Raw genomic sequence first — 24761 nt, 5'->3', positions numbered from 1 at the left:
TGCATCGATATTTACAAATGAAAAGCCTTTTGTGGCAAAGGGAAATTGTGGGAGCGAAGTTTAAAAAAATGTAATTAATGATATTGAAATTTCGCAAGATTATTTAATGAAAACACTTTCGAGCCTACAGACCAGTAAAGCTCCTGGAATTGATGGAATATACCCTATAATCTTAAGAGAGGCGGCAAGCGAGTGCATTGAACCATTGAGGCTAATTATGCGAGCATCATTAGACTCTGGGGAGATTCCCTTGGATTGGAAAAGTGCAAATGTATCTCCCATACATAAGGGTGGCTCTAAAAGTGAAGTTCGAAATTATCGACCTGTCAGTCTGACTTCAGTAGTAGGGAAAATCATGGAGGCAATGATCAAGGGTGGAATTCAGGATCATTTGGATCGAATTGAAATTCTCAAGGATACTCAGCATGGTTTCGTAAAGGGAAAATCATGTTTAACAAATCTGGTTCGCTATTTCGAAAGGGTCACTCACGAGCTGGATGTAGGGAATAATTTCGACATTGTTTATTTAGATTTCAGCAAAGCTTTTGACTCAGTCCCACATGAGCGGTTGCTTTATAAGCTGGAACAGGTTGGAATCACTGGGAAAATCCTTAGATGGATAGAAGGATGGCTTCAGGGCAGGAGGCAGAGGGTTGTGATAAATGGCTATTCCTCAGATTGAGTTGAGGTAAGAAGTGGGGTTCCCCAAGGATCAGTATTAGGACCACTGTTGTTTTTAATTTTCATAAACGACATTGATGAAGGGATAGAGGGCGTGATGTCTAAATTTGCAGATGATGTTAAAATTGGAAGAGTAGTTAATGATCACTGTCAAGCTGAGCTTCTTCAGAGAGACCTAGATAGACTTCAGGAATGGTCAGAAAAATGGCAGCTGTGCTTTAATCCAACAAAGTGTAAGGTATTACACCTGGGAAACAGTAATCCCAAAAAAACTTATTCACTTGGTGGAGTTCAACTAAACCCAGTACTGGAGGAAAGGGACTTGGGTGTTACGATACGGTCAGACATGAAATTCTCTGAGCATTGTAAACAGGTTGCAAGGAAGGCCCATGGTGTCCTATCGATGATCTATCGAACTTTTGCAAGTAGAGATAGGGACGTGATAATCCCATTATATAAGGCTTATGTTAGACCACACTTGGAATACTGTGTTCAAGTATGGAGACCGCACCTGAAGAAAGACATCGAGCTTCTTGAAAGGGTGCAAAGAAGGGTAACTCGCCTGGTGAGATCGGCAAAAGGGCGTCCTTATGAAGAAAGACTTCGAATATGTGGGTTGCAGAGTTTGGAAACTAGACACCTTAGAGGAGATTTGATTGAGGTGTTTAAGGCTCTGAGAGGCATCAGTAAAATGAATGAGGACGAAATTTTCAAGATTATAAATGATGCTAGAACTAGGGGACATAAATTCAAGTTACGGGGGGAAATGTTTAGATTGGACTGCAGGAAGTTCTATTTTAGCCAGCGAGTTATAAATTACTGGAATAAGTTGCCTTCATGGGTGGTAGAGGCCGACAGTTTGGGGAAATTCAAAGGTCATCTGGATAGTACTTTCGGGTAAGGGAAGCGCATAGGATGATAGGTTTAATTTCCTTTTTATTTATTTTTTATTTTATTATTATTTTTTTTATTTATTAATTATTATTATTTAGTTTATTTATTTATTTTTTTTTGTTTTTATCATTGTTTTGTTCGGATTTTTTTTTTTTTTTTTTTTGGCTGGTGCAGCATAAGCCATAGGCTTTCTTGCACCATGCGGCCGTTACTAATACTAATATCACCGCAACTCGTTGTGAAGGCCGTAGCCTAGTGGTCAGGCGCGCGGGTGCATAAGTACACGTGCCTTGAGTGACCGGGGTTCAAGCCCGTGACTGCTGAATACGGTGCTGTTTCTTGTATTCTGTCTATTTGTGAACTCCTCTGACCGTTTGGTCGTCCCGGAGTATAAACAGAAAATTTATTTATTTATTTATTATTTAATATGAGAAGTAACAAAAACGTGCCATTTCACCTACTTCGGTGATTTACTACGAACTAAAATGATGCTTGGCACTATCTTGTTCGTTTATTAATGAGTTAATTGGTTTCGTGTTTCCATTAATAATACTGATTCTGCTTTAAATGGTTTGTGTTACTGAGATGAGATATTTTCATCTCAATTATATTGTTTTTCTCATGGCCTCTCTTATAAATGAAGGAAAATCAAAGCAATATATTATTATTGTGCCAAAGCTTAAGCTAATATTAAAAAATATGTCATTGAAAATGGTCAAGATCTGGTGGACCATGTTATTACTAAACACAAAATTTAGGTTCCTTGAACTTTGTATTAATGTTGATTCCACTGTAGTCCATTGTTGTAGGTGGGGAAGCAGATGTTGTCATGTGTGCCTCTGCATTACCTCAACGTAGCCATCTGGTGTCCAATTAGATGAGAAAATAATGAACTTGAAATTTTTCCTCAAAGTGGATAAAGGTAGAAATCAGATTCTACCTTTTTTTTTCTTATGGCGATGCAGCTTTATTACCCTTATGTGCATATTATTAGTACCATTCTTTTTCGGGGGGGGGGGGTGTTTATATCAGATTTGATCTTTATAGGTGTTAACAAATTTAAAATGTATCAACGAAGTTATCCTATTTAGATATAGGATCTAGAACGGAGAAAGCTCCCAAACTAGACTCATTCCAATGTCTGGGCTACAAACAAAATCAGAATGACTATTCCATTTATGTCGATTTCTTGGAAACTGCAGTGATGTCCATAAAACAGAATTCTGGGATCACGTTGAAAGAAATAAATTCCTGCAATATTTTTATTACATGCTGTTTTATGTAGTCAATCCTGGAACTTTTGAGACGCAGATTATGTATATACAATTAGAATTTTTGATCCTTAACAGGTTCTTAAAATGAAGGCTAGTGCATATGAGGTCTGTAGAAATAGTGAAAGAATTTCTGTATGTCCATACAAAGTAAATGTTGTGATCACGCTTGCATCGTACACGCATCTGCCTCACATATTTACATCATATTTGAGTCCTGATGTTACGATAAATAGAAAAAAATGCAGCAGCTTAGTGAATTCGCAATATCTTGATGAAAATAAATATCTTTTGTCAAAGATCTACAAGTTAAGTAGACAAAAGTCCCTTCATTGTGGCAATAGAATTAACATGGTGCCATAAATTACTGGCGGGGAAGGGAGGCCGATATCGAGGATCTCCTCTCCATCAAGGATTACTGGGGTTTGTATATTTTATATTACAAAATCTGCTTTCATTTTCGTAAAGCATAACTGTGATCTTCGTCCTTCGCCTTTATCAAAAGGTATTACAATACTTATTCTCAGTTGCCATCTAAATTCCATGATTTAAACAGCGACAAAACCTAAATTAATAATGACAAAATTATTCTCGGTAAATCCGAATATATGTAAATACTGAAAAATATAAATACTGAAGTAGACCCTCCACAAAGAATGCTCTTTTAACAGTTTATAGGAAGAATTTACAGTATGTCCCCCCCCCCTATTTTTAACTTTATAGTTAGTCAATATGGGATATAAAGTTAGTCATTTATTATCAATGGATATAATTTATAGAAAAATTAAGTGCAGTTTGTATTGTAGCAACATTAAAACAACAACACCGAAACAGTTCATGGTACTTAGAACAGGATTAAAGCCTAAGATTTTCAGGCAATACATCTTAGTAGAGAATTTGAGTCTCTGCGACCTCGCAACCTTCAGCAGTTGATCAAGAAAGAATCTATGTGTGGATCTCGTTTCGCAAGGAAAGGAAAGGAAACATCTGGAGGGTACAGAGTGTAATTCTCCAGAGAACGCTTTTCCATGGTTTAAAATTTCGGGGTACAAACCGAGATATAGGTATGCTGCTCATAGACTTAGAGAAAGCGTATGATAATATACCAAGAAACATTCTGTGGAACGCTATGGAAAAATGTCAATAAGCCAGCCATTAATTGATATAATTAGATTTATAAATGGCAAAAAAAAAACCCAAGAAAATTTGAAACTTCCAAAGGACAATTTCAGGGATGCTGTTTGTCACCTACTTTGTTTAAGCTATACCTGGAAGTTGTCCTCGGACCATAGTCACAGAAGTGCAATTCAATGGCAAGGCTGGCCTCAAAATTTGTGGGGCACTGTTCAAGAATTACTTTCGGGCCCTGGGGTCCTGTGCAAAACTTAACGGAGTGTTTTTGTAATAGTGATTTTTATTTTTTTTTTTAATTTTGCAGTAACTAAGAAATAATTAAATAATTCTATATTATACTGAACAAAAATATATAAAATACGAATAATATTTAATTCGTTAACCAACAATATTTGATTAATGTATTAAATAACAATTGCAGCCATCTCATAAAAATAAGAACATGAATAAATAATAATAGGAACCAATAATCGCACATGTCCACTGAGTGGACAGCAATCATGGGATACGGGTAGGCCCACCTTTCGCCTGCATAAGAGCAGTCGCACAGCGAGGCATTAAGTCCACTAGTTCACGAAAGCATTCCAAAGGTGTTTCCATCCATGCTTGCTGCACCGCTGTCCATAATTCCATCGCATTCCTGGATGGAGGATCCAAAGCTCGAACGGACTTTTCCACAGCATTCCAAAGATGCTTCACAGGCAGGGTTAATCTCCAATGAACGGGGAGGCCATTCCATGGTAGAAAAATCTGCAGAATGCTCTTCGAATCATGTTCTAGTCACCACGCCTATGTGGTGCATTGTCCTGCTGGAAGAGTCCATTGCCCGCCCTGTGAGTGCACGATGACCATGAAGGGATGCAGATGGTCTGCAATGAGGGACCGTAACCTGAACCATGCAGAAATGCGTCTAGACGTACCAGAGGTCCCAAAATGTGCCAGTTGAACACCCCCCAAGACCATTACCGACCGTTTACCTGCCTGAACAGTTTCCTGTTGACATGACATGACTGGTGCATAGATTCTTGCGGTTTCCGCCAGATATGTACCCTCCCGTCCGCTTGAAATAACTGGAAATGGGACTCATCGGACCGGGAGACATGTCTCCAATCATCGAAGGTCCAGTGCCGATGTTCTTTCGCCCAGTTGTGGCGTAGAGTCCTGTGTCGTAGTGTTAGCAATGGGACTCTGGTGGGTCGGTGGCTCCTATTGCGGCTAATGATCGCGTGATGGCCTTGGTGGAGATGTTTCGGGCATCTCCCTCATTGAAGTCTGCAGTGATTTGTGCCACTGTCGCTCTCTGGTTGGCTGAGACAGACGTCGACGGCCACGTTCATCCACCACCTTTCTCTGCCCACGATGAGATGTTATTCCGGAAATGGCGTATTCCCGATACACTCTTGATACTATTGAAAGGGGGTAGTGCAATTTCTGTACTACCTCGGCGATAGTGACCCATCCGTCGGGCACCCACTCTCATCCCTCTTTCAAACTCTTAATTCAAGACGTTTATCCATGCCGCCATCGAATTACCGTCTACGTGAATGCAGTTTACCTATATACCTGTCAAGCAGTGGGTTCACCCACTAGGAGAGGGGTGAAAGCGTCGAATTGCCCAGGTACCAGATATCCCATGAATTCTGTCCTTTCAGTGTACCCATTATTAAACCAATTATTGCACAAAAGTTTGTTTAGAAAACTATAAAATATTTCTAGCCCTTTTGGCTGCAAAATCATTAATGATATTGTCATAACCATTTTTTTTTTTTTTTTGCTCTCGTTACTCGTTATTTCCTCACCTCCAGAAGTTACAAGTAATCCAGATATTGAAAGTGAATATAACATAAAAATTACATTTTTAAATAACGTTCTATGTTCGATATCAAACGAAACATACACATTGAGAATGAAGTATACGCTTTACTTCTAGCAATTTTGTAGTCGACTCGGGCAAACGCTCCTGGAGTGACGATAAGGTGGGTAACTAGACATTAAGACGGCGGTAGGCTCGTTGTAGATATGCAGAAACGACACTGATGATATTATTTAGACCAGTGCTTCTCAAACTATCTGTGGTGAAGGACCAGCTTCTTTTATTTCCAATCCGTCGCGGACCGGTACTGTAAAATACAAATTTCGTGGACTGGTAACTGAGGAATCGTTGTGGACTGTTAACGTCCGCGACCAATTTCCAATTCGTTGCGGACTGGTAACAAACAGTCCTCGGACCACACTTTGAATAGCACTGATTTAGACCATTTGAGCGCAGGACCCTGTTCAACAGAACCGGTTGAACATGCTTGTGGCCGGCGCTGTTCAATGGGTATTCCCCGTGGTCAAAATAAGTACCTTTTTACAATCTACTGTTTGCAGACGACCAAGTTTCGGTAGCACAGGATGACGATGATGTAAATTACAAAAAGCAGAAAGTTACTAGAAGAATATAAAACATAAGGACCGACAGTAACTTTTAATAAAACAAGTACATGAATCGAAGTAAAGCGTTCTGAATTTAGATGGAATACAGATGAAAACTGTACAGCAATTTAAATACTTGGACGCAATATTTCAGGCTGACGGATCATCTGCGAGGGGAATTGAGAGAAGACTGGGTGAAGGTATAAAAGTCATAGGAACGCTCAATTCTGAGCTATGGAATAAAAATATCATTAATAAAGCTAAATATTTAATATATAATGCAATATTACAAAGTAATTTTATTATATGGATGTGAGACTTAGACCTTAAACGAAAGATAATAATAATAAATTACTGGCTGTTGAGAGGGAATTTTGGCCAAGATCTGCAAGAAAGTCTAGGACTGAAAAAGGACACTCATCATACTTTGCCTCTTCCAATTATTGGGAGAAAATCCAACACAGTGCTGTCACAGTCAACTTACGGTCCATCATATTCTGGTTGACTGTCCTTTGCATTCAACCATCCGTTCAAACACTTCTTAGTCACTCTCCACTTTGGACATCTCAAATGAGTTATCTGAATTCTTAGGAAACGAAGCAAATATTGAACAACTTTTAATCTATTTAAAACGTATTTACCTATACAGCAGTATATAATTTAACAACTGAACGACAAGGTCATGCAAAGAAAGTATGAACAGACACAATTTGGCCTCGGTAGCCCTTGTCACTAAACCCAATACCAACAACAGCAATACACATGTGCGTAATTACACATAGACATGCATATGTGTTTGTGTACTAAGTGTTAATGTTCAAGCGATTTTTTTCGAGTGATTTATAGAACGTTTACTCCAAAGCCACAGTTCTCTTCAGTGTGAAAAATTTTTACGTTCTCTTCAATCAATAACAAATTCAATCTTGTGAATTGTAAGCAAGTTTTAAGAAAGGAAAACCACCTTTCTTTTTTTCCTTGAAACTAACACCAACTTTTGTACCGCTTTGTCACTCTAGCGGCACTGTTCCTGTCTCCCCGTGACGGAACCGATAACGTGGGTGAAGAAATCAACTCTCCCAGATTTGATTTCTTCACCTGCTGAAAGAAGCAAAGGTCGATAACATGTTTCCACCTTTTTAGAGCCATCGAGCTCAAGACCGGGGGAAAATGACACTGAAAATGACATTTCTCAACCGAAATTTTTGAAAACAGCCCCCTCAAGAGAAGATACCAGCTTTCCTCATCGTGCATTCTCTACCAGACCGGCCTCTCAGTAAATTATCACCCTTCCTTGTGCAGAAATGCATAGTCTACTGGGTTCACCTAAATCAGTAAGGTGGAGGCGCGGCCCTAGTGTTTTTGGCCCCGTTAGGCAGAAATGTATTTAGCACCCTTGAGATACTTTTATTAAATAATATTGTAATAATTTTGAATTTCGGCGCCCCCCCAGACGTTGGCGTCCTTGTGCTCTGCTAACCAGACTTACCGTGTTGCTCCGGTAAGGGGGACTCCAGTCGGGGCCATCTTCTGGTTCGAATCCGGCCTCGGGCTTGGATTAAAGTACTGCGAAAACCTTGGGAGGTGCATTATGGCCACAGAAGCCGATGCGCCAACAACTACAAAAAAAAAAAAAAAAAAAAACAACATTCTGCGAATGCTATTAATGCTCAGAACCTTTGGATGACACTCAATAAGTTACCCCCATGCCACCCTAAACTCCAAGAGTAATAACAGAATTGTTATCTATGAGCACATGAAAACATTATTTTCAGATAATACAGCAGATGTGTCAGACCTGTTTCCCTAAAGTGTGCTAAGATGTATTATGGATCAACACAAAAATCCTTATAAGCAGAAACTGTGACGTGATGTGAAATTTTAAGAATTATTTTGAAAACTCCGCATAAATATTAACTGCAAAGAGCTGGTATATTAGTGGAGATAAAAATCATATTGACCACTGTAATTGAGTGAGCTGGTGGCAGTAAATGGTTTTATGTGACCACATCCTTGGGGCCATCTACAATGGATTTATAATATATTATTATTAGCCATATGGTGCAAGGAAGCCTGAGCTTTATGCTGTACAGCCAAAAAAAAAAAAAAAAAAAATTTGAGTGACCGAGAGAGAGGAATGATGATATTCATACTCACCAGGTGTGAGCTCCTGTAAGAGACGAATATTTCCGTTTGCAACATATCTAAATGTTTCTGGAAAACAACGTCGATTGAGGTACCCGATACTTGCGACCTTAGTTTATATTTTCTTAAGTTGTCGCTTTCATTCTTGCTTGGTACTCTCGAGAACGCTCTGCACTTGACTTCAGCATTGTTAAACACTCAAATTTTATTTATGAAAATTTTTCATCTGAAAACATCTATAGCGGTACCTAACAATGGAATATAACGAAAATGCAAGGCGAAAAAAGAAATCGTTGACAATATTTGTATTGTTGTAGTCATGTGAAAAATATTGTATTGTTCCGATCATACTTCCTGCAGTTACTACTGCAGGAAGTATGATTGCAATGCCACCAGAATCCAACAGTTACTACTGCAGGATTGTATTGTGACGTCATACTATTCAACAAATGACTACAAACAAATGGGTAATTAGGCTATTGACTTGGATTTCATTAACCTCTTCCATTTTATGTGAAAACATCTTGGCGAGATGTTTTCACATAAAATGAAACATCTTTCGTGCTTACAAGGTACATACACACGCCGTCTTTTTGTTTGTTTTATTGTGTTTTCCTCATGCAGTTCGACCAAATCAAAACGAATGGTGTTTTGAATTTCGCAAATCGGTTAAATAGAAGTCGAGATATCGTACCGGTCCACGCCCTCTAATCATACTACTAGCGAGTGCTCGGCACAGATTAGTGGTGGAAGTGATAACGCCATCCGCAGGAGTCGTGAATAACGTAATGAGTTCAGTGACGCATTTTGCGTGACCAATCGGATTTACTCCACTGGAATTTTTGTAGGTGATCCCAAGGGTATTTAACATCAAAAAGGTAGATAAAATATATACAAACTATGCTCTTCCTCTCCTCACATAGGTAACTATCCTATTGACCTCTGAATTTCTCAAACTGTCAACCTCAACTACATGCGGAGACAAGGAAAGAACTCCTTCCACTCTGGCATGCTCACAGTCTGCCATGAGACTTCCTCATTCATAACGGGACCAAAGCCAGACCTTCACCATCTGTCTGCTTACAACTCTGTACAACTCAGCTCGAAATCAGAACCAACCGTGGGATCTGCCGTAGTCTTTCCAGACGGTATGCTATCGGAGAAGATTCCCCACGGTTGCAGTATATACACCGCAGAGTTGTATGCTGTGCAGCTACCCTTGGATCATATTAAAACTAATAAATATCAAAGGTGTATGGTATACACAGATTCCTTAAGTACATTACAGCTCTGTCTCTGATGAGATTCAGTCCTGTTCAGGATTCAGCAGAAGCTATACTCTCTTTATGAATCTAGGTTCGACATCCGGTTCTGCTGGATCCCAAGCCACATAGGGATTAGAGGTAACAATCTGGCAGATACTGCAGCCAGATCGCCACACTCTCAGAACAGTCGTAGCCTGTTAGTCCCCTATACACGACTTCAGACATATGTTACACTCCAAATTATTAGCCCAGTGGCGACAATCTTGGCATGGGCAGACCATGAACAAACTATCAGATAAAGCATGTAATTAAACTGTGGCAGTCTAGTCTGCGCAGGAACCTCAGAGAGGAAGTTGTTCTCGCTCGCCTCCGCATAGGACACAATCATCTTACACATTCGTTCATGCTTAGGGCAGATGACTCTCCTATGTGGGAGAGTTGTGAAAATGTTTTAAGCGTTCGTCATATTTTTATTGAGTGCCTACCTTATAGGCACGAGCGTGTTTTATATTTTAACGCTCTTAGTCATCTGACTGAGCCTCGTATACTCAGATTTTATCCGACAACGAACACGTGTTAGCCGTTTTTAATTATTTAAAGGCCTTAAACATTTTAGCCTTATTTAAAATATGTCCTTCAGACTGTCGCAGACATTCTCTCAGATAGGCCAGACAAGCTGTGCTGCTACCTGGAATCTAAAACGCTGATGGAACTGATACAAAAGTAGGTACGAACTTATTACCGTGTTGGCCAAGATTTTCCAGCTCCGGCGAACGCTAAGTTTATATTTTATATATATTTAGTCGTTTTATTGACTTAATTATTATACTAAATTATTTTCTATAAATAACTTTATAGTCCTAGTCAAACTCCTTGGTTTATTTGAATTTAGTTAGCGATTTTGAAAGTTAATACTTAATGTCCGTAGATCTTACAGTTCGTAACTTGCCGCCATTGTTATACAATACGGAATAGCGTAACGTAAATCCCGAACTTCATAGCGTAACGTAAGGCACCTCCGTAGCCAGGTGGGTAGCAGCAGTGCGTAGCACACGCTTCTTGATTAGACCGGGATTCGAGCCCGTCACCACCAAATATGGAGGATGTGGAAACGTCAGGGAATGACCACCGCATATCCCCAGAGCAATATGGCATTAGTTGCTAATGCTCCTAAAAACCAAATAACTAACAAACAAATAACAAACAAGCGTAACGTAAATCCCGAACTTCATAGCGTTACGATTAACATGAACCTAAATAGCGAAAAATACGTAGCACTGTGTTAGAAATCTGTTAAATTAGGAGAGTATTATTAATTAATCAGTAAAATGTATTAATCTTATTAAATTTCATTGTTAATTAAATTATATATAAATGGAATCATGACCCAGACTAGGGCACAAAGTAGCGATAGTATTGTAGCTCGTGGGAGAATCGAAGGCGAAGATTCTCCAACGCATCAGTCTAAAAAAATGTGCGAAATGTCAAATGTTTGCAGATCTATCTAGAACAGGACATGATCTAGCAAAGGAGGGTGTCTTTGTATGTGCTAAGTTCAGAGACTGAAGAAATTAGGCGCCAACTCAGCATTCTAATGGGCGTCTATGACAGTTTGAGGTGTAGAGTAGATGTCTGAGAAGAAATTAATAAGAGGGACAGATCAAGCTCTCATTTGCCCAACTCAACGCCAGAGCTCACTCCTCTGCATCAGGAAACACAGCAGCAATCTCCAAGGCAGAATGCGCTGGTGCCACAGAAAGTAGTTATTGTTGGTGAATCTATTGTCAGGGAGACGGGAATATATTATGCAGAAAGGATAGGTGGACTAGATCCAGGGTATGTCTGCTGCGGACAAAAGTTGATGACATTGTAGGGCAGATATCATCTTTTAAGCGCACAAAAGGTGATATTGCTGTACACATTGGCACTAATGACCTTAAGAGTAGAGATCTGCAGATTTACTTAACAAGTACAGGTCAATGCTGAAAAAAAGTCGCGAGTTAGGGTTAAATTTGAAAGTGCCTGCAATTCTGCCCAGACACGATAAGAGGGAGTATATGATGAAAGCCTTGTAAATCAATTCGGCCATGGATAATTTGTACAAGGCTCACCAGGTAGAATTTTTTTTTTCAGCGTGGTCTGTTCTTGCTAACAGGAGAGGCTGCTTCTATAGGGATCGGATACACTTAAATAGAAAGGATGCATGAATATTTGCTGACACTATCGAAGCAGTGTTAGGTGGATCGGAAAACTGCTAGCTTGGGGATTCAGACTAAAAGATTAACAGTAGCCGCAGCAAGAGGCGAAAGTGATTCTTGCACTGCTTCTATTGGAATGAGGAGCAGCCTAGAAAGCAAGTTTCTGGGGATTTCAAGAGCTGGTGGGATTCATCATGGAACAAGTAAATACATGGGCTGTGTAAGAGTAACTAAGAATAAGAACAGGCGCATGTTTACTTGCATGTACACCAATGTTAGAAGTATAGTAAATAAATTTGAAGTGATGATTAAGGCATCAAAGGCAGATATTGTTGGGATATCAGCGACATTTGTCTCACGCCTATATAAGCAGTGCAGAATTGGAATTTGGGGAATACAATGTATATAGAAAGGAGAGACAGGGTGGAAAGGGGTTATGCTGTTAGTTAAGAAACACAAAATCTAAGGAAATGCATCCAGTTGACATTGGTGGACAGTGCAATGTGTCTGTTTTGTGTGACATAAATACTGGGAAAGGAAAAATGGGAGTGTGATATAGGCCTAACGACGCTGATGAATACCACGAAGAATTTTGTAGAGAAATAGTGGGCCCGTAAATCAGAATGTCTTGTAATGGGAGATTTTAATCTTCCAGGTATTGACTGGAACTTTTGGGTTCGTCACTCGCACGCTAGCAAGACTTTTGCGGATTTATTGGAGGATTGATTTATACAGAAACATGTTCGAAGGGCAACCAGAGGGAGTAATACTCTTGATCTGATTATCAGCAGTGATTATTCACGCATTAACAATTTGCAGATAAAGGAACCACTGGGTGACAGTGATCAGTGTACTGATGTGGGATTTACTTAAAGATGTAACTACCATCAAACGAAGGGTTTTTGTTTTTGTAAAGGTGACTACAGTGGTCTCAGACAGTTAAATTCTATACAGTGGGGATCAACTGATGTTAGAAACGGTGAATTCTAATCCTAGGCTTTTCATGCCAACTAAGGTATGAAATTAGTGGCAATCGACCTAGAAAAGGCTTTCGATAGAATCGCCACCACTACCTTTTCTCTATAATTAAAGATACGAACACAGGATCTCAGTGTTTACAGTCCTGAGAAATCTATATACACGTAGTAGCACACGACTTTTGATAAATGGAGAAATTTCGAAAAACATTAAAATTGATAGGGGAGTAAAACAAGGTTGTCCGCTTAGTCCTTTGTTATTTACGTTAGCACTAGAAGCACTGCTGGGAAGAATAGACAGAACTGAGGCCATTCAGGGGATACCGTTGCCAAAGCCGGCAGAGCAGTGTAAATGTATAGTGTATGTGGATGATGTTACCGCCACTCTCACTACGAGTTATGCGGTGGAAGAATTTGTCACCCGTTACTTCTTTTGGTAAGAAGTCGGGGTTAAATATAAACGAAGATAAAACTAGGATCAAATTATTAGGGGAATGGGTACATTGGCCTTTACCACAACGAGAAGTGGAGTCGGATAAATCGATTCAAATATTGGGAGTTCCGTTTAGAGAAAGTCCCATGCTACCTGTAGGAGGGATTACTACTAAAATACGGGAAAGTTTAAAAGAGTGGGAAGTGGGACAATTTTCTTTTGAGAACAAATCCATTATTGTTAGAACCGTAATTCTTCATAAAATCTTATACACGGTGTTTATAACAGGAATCACAGCTTGGACAATGAGACGATTTTACGTTCCAACATTTCAGTTTCTATGTTGAGGAAAACGGCAAGAGATAGTGCAGAAATTTTTATTTTTACCGAGGGAAGATGGGGGAATAAGTATTCCAAAAATTAATTTGAGGTGTAGCTGTAAGAGACTGCTGGAATTGGCTAATATGGTGCAATCTAACCATTTAGTAGCGGTACTGATAAAATATTTTATGGGATTTAATACAGCCTTAATTAAAGGCGGCAACTATCTATGGCCAAAAGCAGAGACCTATATATTACAAAAAAATTCGGAATATATGCACGCAGTTAAGGGAGAAAGATATAGATCCTTTTAAGGGTGGTTTAAAACGACTCTACTGGGCACTGTTTAACTCAGAAAAGCCAAATTTAGGAAACCATAATGCGCAGTTGTTTTTTAAAAATCTAAAAATTGGCGGAAACTATCCATCGCATATTGATTTTTCGTGGAGAGTTGGTTACGAAAACATACCAGTGAACGATATCACGTATAGATTTAGTTAGACAGGCAACAGATTATGCGAATTTTGTACCGAAATTGAAACAGTGTACCATTTATTTTATTACTGTCGATTCGCCCAGGAAGTTTGGAAGAGAATTTGTAGATTTTTGAGGATAAGACAGTTCACACTGGAGGAGGTAATTTACTTGCAATTCAATCATCCCTTGGGCAAGAAAAAAAGTTCACGATATTTTTAATTACAGAGGCAAAATATCATGTGTGGAAGCTTCGAAAACGGAAAAGGTTTGGGACCTTTATGGGATCTCTTTGGGACTTGAAACAATGTCTGCTTCTATGCAAAGGTTTTTACAGTTGGAAAAATGGCGTTTAGGGTCTGATAAGTTTCTGAAAAGGTGGGGAGAGCCACCTCTTCTGTGCAGTTTGGTTGGAGATGAGGTTCATCTTAAGTACTGGTTTTAATTATTTGGAGGAAAAAAAAGAAAAAAAAAAAAGCACCAGGATTTTTTTTCGTTTATTACAAAATTCAGTTTTCTTGATAAAAATGTAGATCTCTTAGGCTCTCATCAAAACAGTTCCATGATATAGGTTTAAATTTTATAACTCATTTGTTTGGTTTAATAGACTTGGTCCAATGGGTTATTTTTCACATTAAATTCACAAATAGCTTTGAAATGCTCGTCTGAATTAAGATTTTTCATGATTTAGGTTTGGATTTTATAATTCATTTGTTGGGTTTAATAGATCTGGTCCAATGGGTTTTTTTCACATTAAATTCGCAATATCCTCGAAACGATCGTCTGGGTGGTGGTATCCTCCTAAAATAAATAACAGTACAGTAGTCTTCTCTACTAGAGAAGCGTTATTGATTTGAAGTAGTGCAATACCGCTATCTCGTTGTGAAGGCAACCACAATATGAGATACAATTAAAACGATGCCTTCTACGCTACTTACGTAGCTCAAATTTATGGGTTAACGATGGTATATTTACACCGATACTATATCTTTTAAAAAAAGTGAACCAATTAGAAGCAGAGGGCACTGCTGCATGCCGAACTCAAACTTTTAGCGAATCAAAGCGTGTTTTCTGTGGTAAACAATCTTTCGCTAGTGTTGGTCACGTGCTCTAGCAAGCGAGTTTTGACCTAGTACACAGCTATCGTTTGGACTGAAAAGCGTGCATCGTAAGTAGCAGTAATATAAAAATCTTATCAGTCACGCCTATTTCATTTTCCTTGATTGATTATGCAATTACCAGTTTATTTTTACAGTTTTATTTTACACTTACAGCAGTTAGAAAGCCAAGATTCATATAAGATCTGCTACAGTCTGTACTTTTTTTTTTTTTTTTGCAGAGGTATGTTTAACCGTAACAGCGTTGCCAGCCGAACATAATTACAATTGAACCCCGATGTAATATTTTACTTTGCTGCGCTTGTGGAGGAGTGTTGGCACGCACCGTGCATTGTGCACGAAGTTTGTTTATTTCAAAGGTATTGTAGTAGAGGGTTGGATATATGATATAAACAAAAACATAACCTCAGGGGCTCACATCTGGTGAGTATGGGCTTGGCACACCCAGGGCCCTGAGCTAGATATCATAAAAATAAATAAATTTTCTGTTTATACTCCGGGACTACCAAACGGTTAGAGGAGTTTACAAGATAGACAGAATACAAGAAACAGCACCATATTCAGCAGTCACGGGCTTGAACCCCGGTCACTCAAAGCACGTGTACTTATGCACCCGCGCACCTGACCACTAGGCTACGGCGGCCCTCATCATTCTTATTTTTCTTGGTATTCTCTCTCTCTCTCTCTCTCTCTCTCTCTCTCTCTCTCTCTCTCTCTCTCTCTCTCTCTCTCTCTCTCTCTCTCTCTCTCTCTCTCTCTGGGTAATTCAGAATTTTTTTTTTTTTTTTTTTTTTTTTTGGCTGGTGCAACATAAGCCTGTCTGCAGGCCGAGGAAAATTTCATTTCTTGAGGATTTGAGTTTATGTATTATTAAAGGAGATCTAATCCGTCCTGCTGATGCATAGCTGGTTAGATCTCCTTTAATAATACATAAACTCAAATCCTCAAGAAATGAAATTTTCCTCGGCCTGCAGACAAAATTAAGTGCTTTCTTCCTTTTTTTTTTTTTTATTTTATTATTTATTTACTTAAATGTTTTATTTTAATAATTTTGGTTCCAAATCCAGCACCACGGGTGATCGTGTTTTTTTTTTTTTTTTCCTCTGGAATGGGCCCCCAGAGGATCCTGGCCTACCTTCTGACAACATTAGGTGGGTCAGAGTCTCTCTTGAGACAGTACGTGCTTTATATGGACTGGCCCACCTTCCCATGGTGTGGACGAGTACCCAGAATCATCTGTCCAGGTGACTGATGCTTCTGGGTAGCCAAGCGGCCAGAACAGAACAACAAAACACACAAACCGACGTCACACACATATCTGGCCCATTTGTAGTGCTACTGTTCTTCACAGAGATACGAGGCAGAGTTGAACAAACGTTCTAGGAGCCGCCCTTTACATAAACACATGTCCACATGGTGCAACATAAGCCTCAGGCTTTCTTGCACCATATGGCTAATAATAATAATAATTTTACCATTTATTAAAAAATACAATATCTCTAAAAATAAAAATTGAAAAGAAACCAAGGTAAGTATTCAGTTATGGGTACAGCCACTGAAAATGGCGGCGAGGAGAAGAGGGGGAAAGCAGTGATTGCTGGGGTGTGACTTCGCCCACTCACTGCATTCCCCCGCCTCTCCTCGACTGCATGTTAAGGTGGAATCGCACTATTATCACCTCACGGGAGCTCACTTGTATACATATCAAATGTGTGAAAGCTATATTTCCCATTCAGTTTATTGCTCGGAGACCCACTATTGTCATTGGCTGTATTCACAAGTTAACACGTTGGGCTTCAAGGCGGAAAACGTTTTCAGGAGCTCAGATATTTCTGTTTGCACAGAAATTTCATTAGGCATGACAAGAGGAAAATGGAGGAAATGCTAATAGAAAATTAAATTACAACTAAATAATGCTGCTGTGAGCACACAAGTAAGAATATCCAAAAACAAACAACATCAAAGACGTTGCTTTTGTGCCTATTCTGAAGCACCCTCCACTTGATCATCTATGATTGAAGAGTGGAGACTCTGCCCACTCGCTGCTTTCCCCCTCTTCTCCTCGCCTGCACATTGCGTGTCATGTGACATGACAATATGTCGGAGCTGAAATGAAGAAAAATAAACGGCAAATCTGCAATATCTTTTTTTTTTTTTTTAAAAACAACCAACAAAAATTAACACTATAATATTGTCTAGAAATGTGTATGTTACTGGACAATCTTATATAAGAAAAAAAATTGACCTGTGGTTTTAAACCATCACTGTGGGGGGGGGGACTTGTTTCCTGAATATAAGCCAGCACCGAGGCATGGACAAGTAGTGCAATTACTGTTGCTAAAAAAAAAAAAAAAAACAGCAACACTGAAAAAGAGAAAGAAAAATTCTCACCTAATTCGTAGGATGCACCCATTTAAAGTCATCTGTAGGATCCTTGTGCCCAGCCAAGTTCATCATACTTCCACACGGAAAATGCTTGTATTCAGAGGATATAAATTTCACTTTTCACCTAAACAAGGAAAACAAACAAAAATTCATGGCAGCAGCAACACAAGGGCATCCACATAGAATCATGGCAAACAAAAACTGAACTTTCTGCTAAAATCAGAAGTGAATTAGCAAACAGAAAAAGCAAATTATACCATCGCTGTCACATGACTTTTGTGCCACTATTGAGCTGCTACAAACAGAACCCACATGACTATTGTCATGTCACATGACATCCCCAATAGCGTGCAGGCGAGGAGAAGAGGTGGAAGTAGAGACTGGGTGGAGTCTCCACCAGTCAATCGCTGCTTTTCCCCGCCACCATTTTGGAGGGTGCACCTATAACTGAATATTTACCAATTGTACTTAACTATTTTTAAGAAACTTGATATCAGAAGCTCATAAATAAAGTACAGCCACTCCCTGATTAACATAAGGGTTGCATTCTGCGGAACTCTTATGTAAGTTGGAATTTCCCCCGTGCTTGTGCAGCACTCGCAACCGTGCTCACTGAATTGATTGAATCAAAAAAGAAATGTTGAACGAACATGTGAATACAATTATTTATTGTATTTATTCAATTTTTTATCTCATACGCAGGAAAAATTACAAAAGTGTGCAATTTAAATTATAAAATTACAAAAAAAAAGAGAGATGGGCACAGTGTCAGTAAGTTTAACCTCTTGAGCCGTGTTTCCAGAATCAACGTCTTCAGCTGATAAGTATGCCTGCCGCTGTGGAGATGTTGAAGGGGTCGGCTGCTTAACCTTACGAAAGAACGTAGTTGTTGTCTGGATGGTGGCTTTTTTCTTTTCATCGTAGATTCTTTTTAGCAAGCAAGCATATCATTCATCCCTTCCTTAACTTTTAAGAATCGTTTGTTGTCAGGATTCATCTTCTCAAACCTCGCCATTCCTGATGCAATTTCACGAAATGACATTGCCATCTCTCTCTGGTGATGAAGCATCTCGGCTCATTTCATTCATCTTGAGGTTCGACGGCATTTTCTTCTTTCACTATTGCTGCCATGCAAGTCAATAAGTTCTTCATTAGATAATTCCTTCTCTTCTTCCTCTAACTCCTCCACGTGTTTGGCAACAACCTCCAACTGAAATAGCTCTGCAACCTTTACAATCTTATCTGTAACCTCTTCGTATGATTCGTCTTTTTTAAAATCTTAACTGTTAATGTTTAAGGTGACGTGGTATATATTGTAAGATTTCCAAAAGTCTTAAAATTTTTCTCAGTCTACTGTAAACAATGCCTGGGCAAATGTTGTGCGTAAATATTATGCTTTTAAATTCGAAATAACACCCTGATCCTTAGGTTGGATGAGTGAAGTAGTGTTTTGTAGTAGAAATATGACTCTCACATTCGATTTGAAATCGTCTAGATGCATAGGATGTCCAGGAGCATTATCTAATAGAAGAAAAATCTTGAAAGGATCGTTATTGTCTTTACAGTATTTTTCAAACTCATGAATGAAGCAGCATTTAAACTAATCTTCAAAGAGATTGTTATTCATGCTCTCCGGTTCGATCGGAAATGCACGGGTAAGGTGGCTTTATTGATGCCCTTAAATGCACAAGGATTTCCAGAATGGTACACAAGCAGTGCTATTAATCTGTAATTTCCTGCTGCATTAGCTCCAAAAAAGAGCATGGTCCTATCTTTTGAAACCTAACATTGTCTTTTCCTCTTTGGCAATGTATGTTCAATCCCACATTTTTTCCCAATACAGAGCAATCGTGTCAATGTTTAACATTTGCTGTGTTGAATAGCTGCCTTCGTCAATAATTTTTTTCCAACACATCACAATTTCTCTACAGCTGCAGAATCAGCACTGGCAACTTCGCTGCATACTTTCACTTTGAAACCAAAGTGATGCTTGAACCTATTAGAATAAGTAGCAACCTGGAGCGTTGGGGGTTTCGGGGACGGATGGCAGTCATCCTGAAATAGGTGGGTATATGGGATGTGTTAGGGTAACTAAGAATAGGAGTAGGAGCATGTATGCTTGCATGTATACAAATGCTAGAAGTATAGTAAATAAATTTGATGAATTTGAAGTGTTGGTCAAGACATCAAAGGTGGATATTGTTGAGTAGGAGTGTGTTATAGGCCTAATGACTCAAATGAGTACAATGAACAATTGTACAGAGAAATAGTGGGCTAGTAAATCGGAATGTCTTATAATGGGGGATTTTAACTTCCCAGATATTGACTGGAACTTGTGGGTTGGTCACTCACACACTAGTCAGACTCTTGTGCATTTATTGGATGATTGTTTTCTGCAGCAGCATGTTCTAGAGGCAACCAGAGAAAGTAATACTCTTGATCTGGTTATCAGCAGTGATCATTCTTGTATTAAGAATTTGCATATAAAGGAACCACTAGGTGGCAGTGATCACAGTGCACTGATGTGGGATTTACTTAAAGATTTAATTGCCATCAGGGGTAAAGGAAAGGGTTTTTGCTTCTGTAAAGGTGAGTACAGTGCTCTCAGACAGTTTTTAAATTCTGTACAGTGGGATAAACTGACGATGTTACCAACAGTAAATTCTAAGTGGGAAGCATTCAAGGAATTAATCGTGGAAGCTACTAAAAGTTTCATAACTATTAAGAAATATTGTTCGAGGTTTTGGCCTAAATGGTTATCTAATGAACTAATGAGACTCGTAATAGAGAAGAAAAATGCATGAGATGCATATAAATTATCAAGCGACTCAGAAGCCTATGACAGATATAAGCTAGTCTGTAATCAGGTGACAAAGGAGGTTAGGTAGGCGAAGGCAGAAATCCTTGACAAAAGATGCTAAGAAAAACAGCAAGGATTTCTTTACTTATATAAACTCTAAAAGGAAGGGGATGAATCTGATTGGTCCACTTGACATTGATGGTTTGACTGTTGATGATCCTGCTCAGATAGCAAACAAACTGAATGAGTATTTTGCATCTACATTCACACATGAGGAATTATTAGGGTTTGAAAATACCACAAGGTTATCGAATTGTAACAGGGTGCTTAATGATTTTGGAATAACTGAAAGCAAAGTGGAGGAGAAATTGTTGAAGTTAAACATAAGAAAAGCACCTGGGGTGGATGGGATCTATCCAGTTATATTAAAGGAGGCGGCAAAGCAATTAAGCAAACCCTTAGCCATAATTATGAGAGCGTCCTTGGACTCTGGAGAGGTTCTCACGGACTGGAGATGTGCAAATATATCCCCAATTCACAAAGGGGGATTGAATGATGACACGAGTAATTACAGACCAGTTAGTTTAACTTCTATTCTGGGTAAAATAATGGAGTCACTGGTTAAAGATGCATTGCAGGATCATCTAGACAAGACTGCAGCAATAATTCAGGCACAGCATGGGTTTGTTAAGGGAAAGTCTTGTCTGACAAATTTGATAAGATATTATGATGTGGTTACAAAGGAACCGGATGCAAAAAATAATTTTGATATCATATATTTAAATTTCAGGAAAGCTTTTGACACTGTTGCACATGGAAGACTATTGTACAAATTGGAGCAGAATGGTATTAAGGGTAAGTTGCTACAATGGATAAAAGGATGTTAAGTGGGAGAAGACAGAGGATGGTAATCAATGGGTGCTGCTCTTCGTGGACTAATGTTATTAATGGAGTCCCACAGGGTTCGGTGTTAGGTCCACTGTTTTGTATATTTATCAATGATATTGATTGAAGGTATATCAGGCTTAATGTCGAAGTTTGCAGATGATACAAAGGTTGGCAGGGTTGTTAATGGCAGTGTGCTACTGCAACAGGATCTAGATAATTTGGGCAAATGATCTAAGAAGTGGCAACTGAAGTTTAACCTTGACAAATGCAAAGTACTGCATATGGGTAGAAGTAACCCCAGAGAAACGTACCAACTGTGTGGTACTACACTTAAGGTGGTAGAAAATGAAAAAGACCTGGGAGTAATTGTGCAGTCAGATATGAAGTTTTCTGAGCAATGCAGACAGGCTGCCAGGGCAGGTCATGGGGTTTTGTCAATGATATATAGGAATTTTGCTAGCAGGGAAAAGGAAGTGATTATCCCTCTGTATAAGGCAATGGTCAGGCCACGCCTTGAGTACTGCGTACAGGTCTGGAGGCCTCATTTTAGGAAGGATGTTGATTTACTTGAGCGTGTACAGAGAAGGGCAACAAGATTGGTGAGGGGAATGAAGGGATCCTCTTACCAAGAGAGGCTTAAGTTCTGCAAATTGCAGTGGCTGGAGACTAGGCACCTGCGCAGCGATCTGATTGAGGTATATAAGGCCTTGAATGGGTTGAGCATGCTGAATTCTGATGGGATCCTTCCACTTGTTCAGATTACGAACCTAAGGGGGCATAAATTCAAATTAAGAAAAGACAGATGTAAAATAGATGTGCGGAAATTTGCCTTTAGCCAGCGGGTGGTTAATTGCTGGAACAAACTTCCATCTGTCGTTGTGGAAGTTGATAGGTTGAATAAATTTAAGGAGGAACTGGACAGGCATTTGGAGGCAATGGTGTGTTTTTTTTTTTTTTTTGCTGATGCTGCATAACCTCATACACTTGCTTTCTTGCATCACAGGCCACTACTACTACCTATTAAACCACCCGTTGCTTGCCTTGAACTTGGCTTGGGGTTTGCTGTACTTATCTTAATAAATACTTATTGTTTTTGCTTGAATGGCCATTGGACTATGTGGCACTTGCTTCTAAATCTGATTTTCCATCCATATTATTAATAGCTGTTCCATCTTCGATATAGCACCTGAATACTGTTTTGTGATCACTGTTGATCTTAAGTGCATTGGTCCTTTGACTGTTCTTTTATACGTGCACTGTCCTTTAAAATAGTATTCACTGTTGAAGCAGTGAGACCCAAATTCCTTTGCAATAGATGACGAACTTGGTCCTGCTTCATTCTTCTTAATCATTTTCATCTTCATTTCTAAATCAATTTTGTTTCATTTCCTGGCACAGCTAGCACTTGCACTTTCTGTCCATTTCCCTTCATCATTGTAATATGTAAATAGGAATGAAGAGAAGTTTCTGAAAATTTGTTTTTTGTATGATTGAAGATTTTAATAAAGGGGAGCTATTGCAAATGCAACAAGAACGAGTTTACTACCCATTTATAATAGATTGAGCTAACAAAAATGCCCAATAAACTGGAAAGTGCAAATTGTTTTTTGGTTGTGACCTCCAGAAATGTGCTTTAGAAAAATAGAAATTTAACTAAAAAACAAACATTTTGAGAAAATCATCATCAGCCATTTTCAATCCACCGCAGGATGAAGGCCTCTCCAGCAACTTTCCAGTTCCTTCTGTTTTGTGCAATGGCCATCCACTTACTACCCACAAACTCATGAATTTCATCTATCCATCTCCGTTGTAGTCTTTCAGGTCTTCTAGCCCCTCTTATGTACCATCATGTTATTTTCTTACTCCTTCTGTCATGTCTTTTATGTATCCTGCCCAAGACCATTTTAGTTTTGATAAGAATGTCCTTTATTTCAGTTTGCTGCCTAATCCATGTGGCATTTACCCAACACCTCAACTTTCACACCTTAAACTTATGACGTTGATGTTTTGCATAGATATCTAATGATTGATATTCTTTGAAGTATCAATCATTAGATGATTAAAGGAGGGAGCAAAGGAAGTAAGCAAACCCTTGGCCATAATTATGAGAGCATCCTTGGAATTAGGGGAGGTCCCCATGAACTGGAGATGTGCAATTGTATCCCAATTCACAAAAGGGGATTTAAGGGTGACAAGAGTAATTACAGACCTATTAGTTTAACTTTGTTCTGGGGAAAATACTGGAGTCACTAGTTAAAGAAGCATTGCAGGATCATCTAGACAAGACTGTTATAGTACAGACTCACTTGGGATTGTTAAGGGAAAGTCTTGTCTGACCAATTTGATTATATACTACGATGCAGTTATAAAGGAACTGGATGCAAAAAAAAATTTTATATCATATACTTGGATTTCAGGAAAGCTTCTGATACTTTTGCACTTGGAAGACTGTACAAATTGGAGAGGTATGGCATTAAGGGCAAGTTGCTTCTATGGATAAAGGAACGTTTGAGTGGGAGAGGACAGAGTGATAATCAACGGATACTGCTCTTCGTGGAGTTCCCCAGGGTTTTGTTTTGGGCCAGTTGCTATTTTCTATATTTATCAATGATATTGATGAAGGTATAATAGGATTAATGTTCAAGTTTGCAGACGAAACAAAGCTTGGCAGGGTTGTTAATGACAATAAAAATATGACAGTAAACTACTGCAACAGCATCTAGAAAAGTTGGGGAGATGGGCTTGAGAGGTGGCAACTGAACTTAAACATTTATAAATGCAAAGTAGCAGCAACCCCAGAATAACATACCAACTGTATGGTACTACACTCCAGTCAGATATGAAGTTTTCTGAGCAGTGCAGACAGGCTGCCCAAACAGCTCATGGGTCTTGTCAGTGATATACAGTACAGGAATTTTGCTGGTGGGGGATAAGGAGGTCATTATTGCCTTGTATAAGGCACTGGTCAAGCCACACTTTGAGTAATGCATACGGGAAGGATGTAGAGCTGCTGGAACAAGTACAGAGAAGGGCAGCGAGATGGGTGTAGGGAACAAAGGGTTGCTCTTACAAAGAAAGTGCCTGCAAGACTAGGCACCTGTGAGTTGATCTGATTGAGATGTATAAGGCTTTGAATGGTTTGAACATGCTCAATGCTGATGGGATTCTTCCTCTTACTCAGATTACACACCTGAGAGGGACATAAATGCAAATTGAGGAAAGAATGTGTGGAAATTTGCATTTAGCCAGAGGGTAGTTGATTGCTGGAACAAACTTCCATCTGACGTTGTGGAAGTTGATAGCTTAAATAAATTCAAGGAAGTTATTTAAGCCATCAACTGGACAAACGTTTAGAGCGAATA

At 39.1% G+C, this 24761-nt stretch overlaps 1 protein-coding gene across 2 annotated transcripts in view; it reads left to right on the top strand.

Moving 5' to 3' along the window:
• The window catches only part of Shmt (serine hydroxymethyl transferase), a 157850-nt gene that overhangs the window by 12919 nt on the left and 120170 nt on the right, over positions 1-24761 (top strand). The window contains exon 1 of one of the 2 annotated variants that reach the window (XM_090377842.1): positions 15290-15376. The exons of the other annotated variant lie outside the window; for it this stretch is intronic. The gene's annotated coding sequence lies outside the window, so the exon portion shown is untranslated. Of the gene's footprint in view, positions 1-15289; positions 15377-24761 lie in introns of those variants that run through there. 2 annotated transcript variants of the gene reach the window in all.

This window comes from Mastigoproctus giganteus, chromosome 7, assembly GCF_048544385.1.
Source record: "Mastigoproctus giganteus isolate SK-2022 chromosome 7, ASM4854438v1, whole genome shotgun sequence".
NCBI lineage: Eukaryota > Metazoa > Arthropoda > Arachnida > Uropygi > Thelyphonidae > Mastigoproctus > Mastigoproctus giganteus.
The sequence above is the reverse complement of the archived record's forward strand: the minus strand, read 5'-3'. Positions and strand labels throughout refer to the sequence as shown.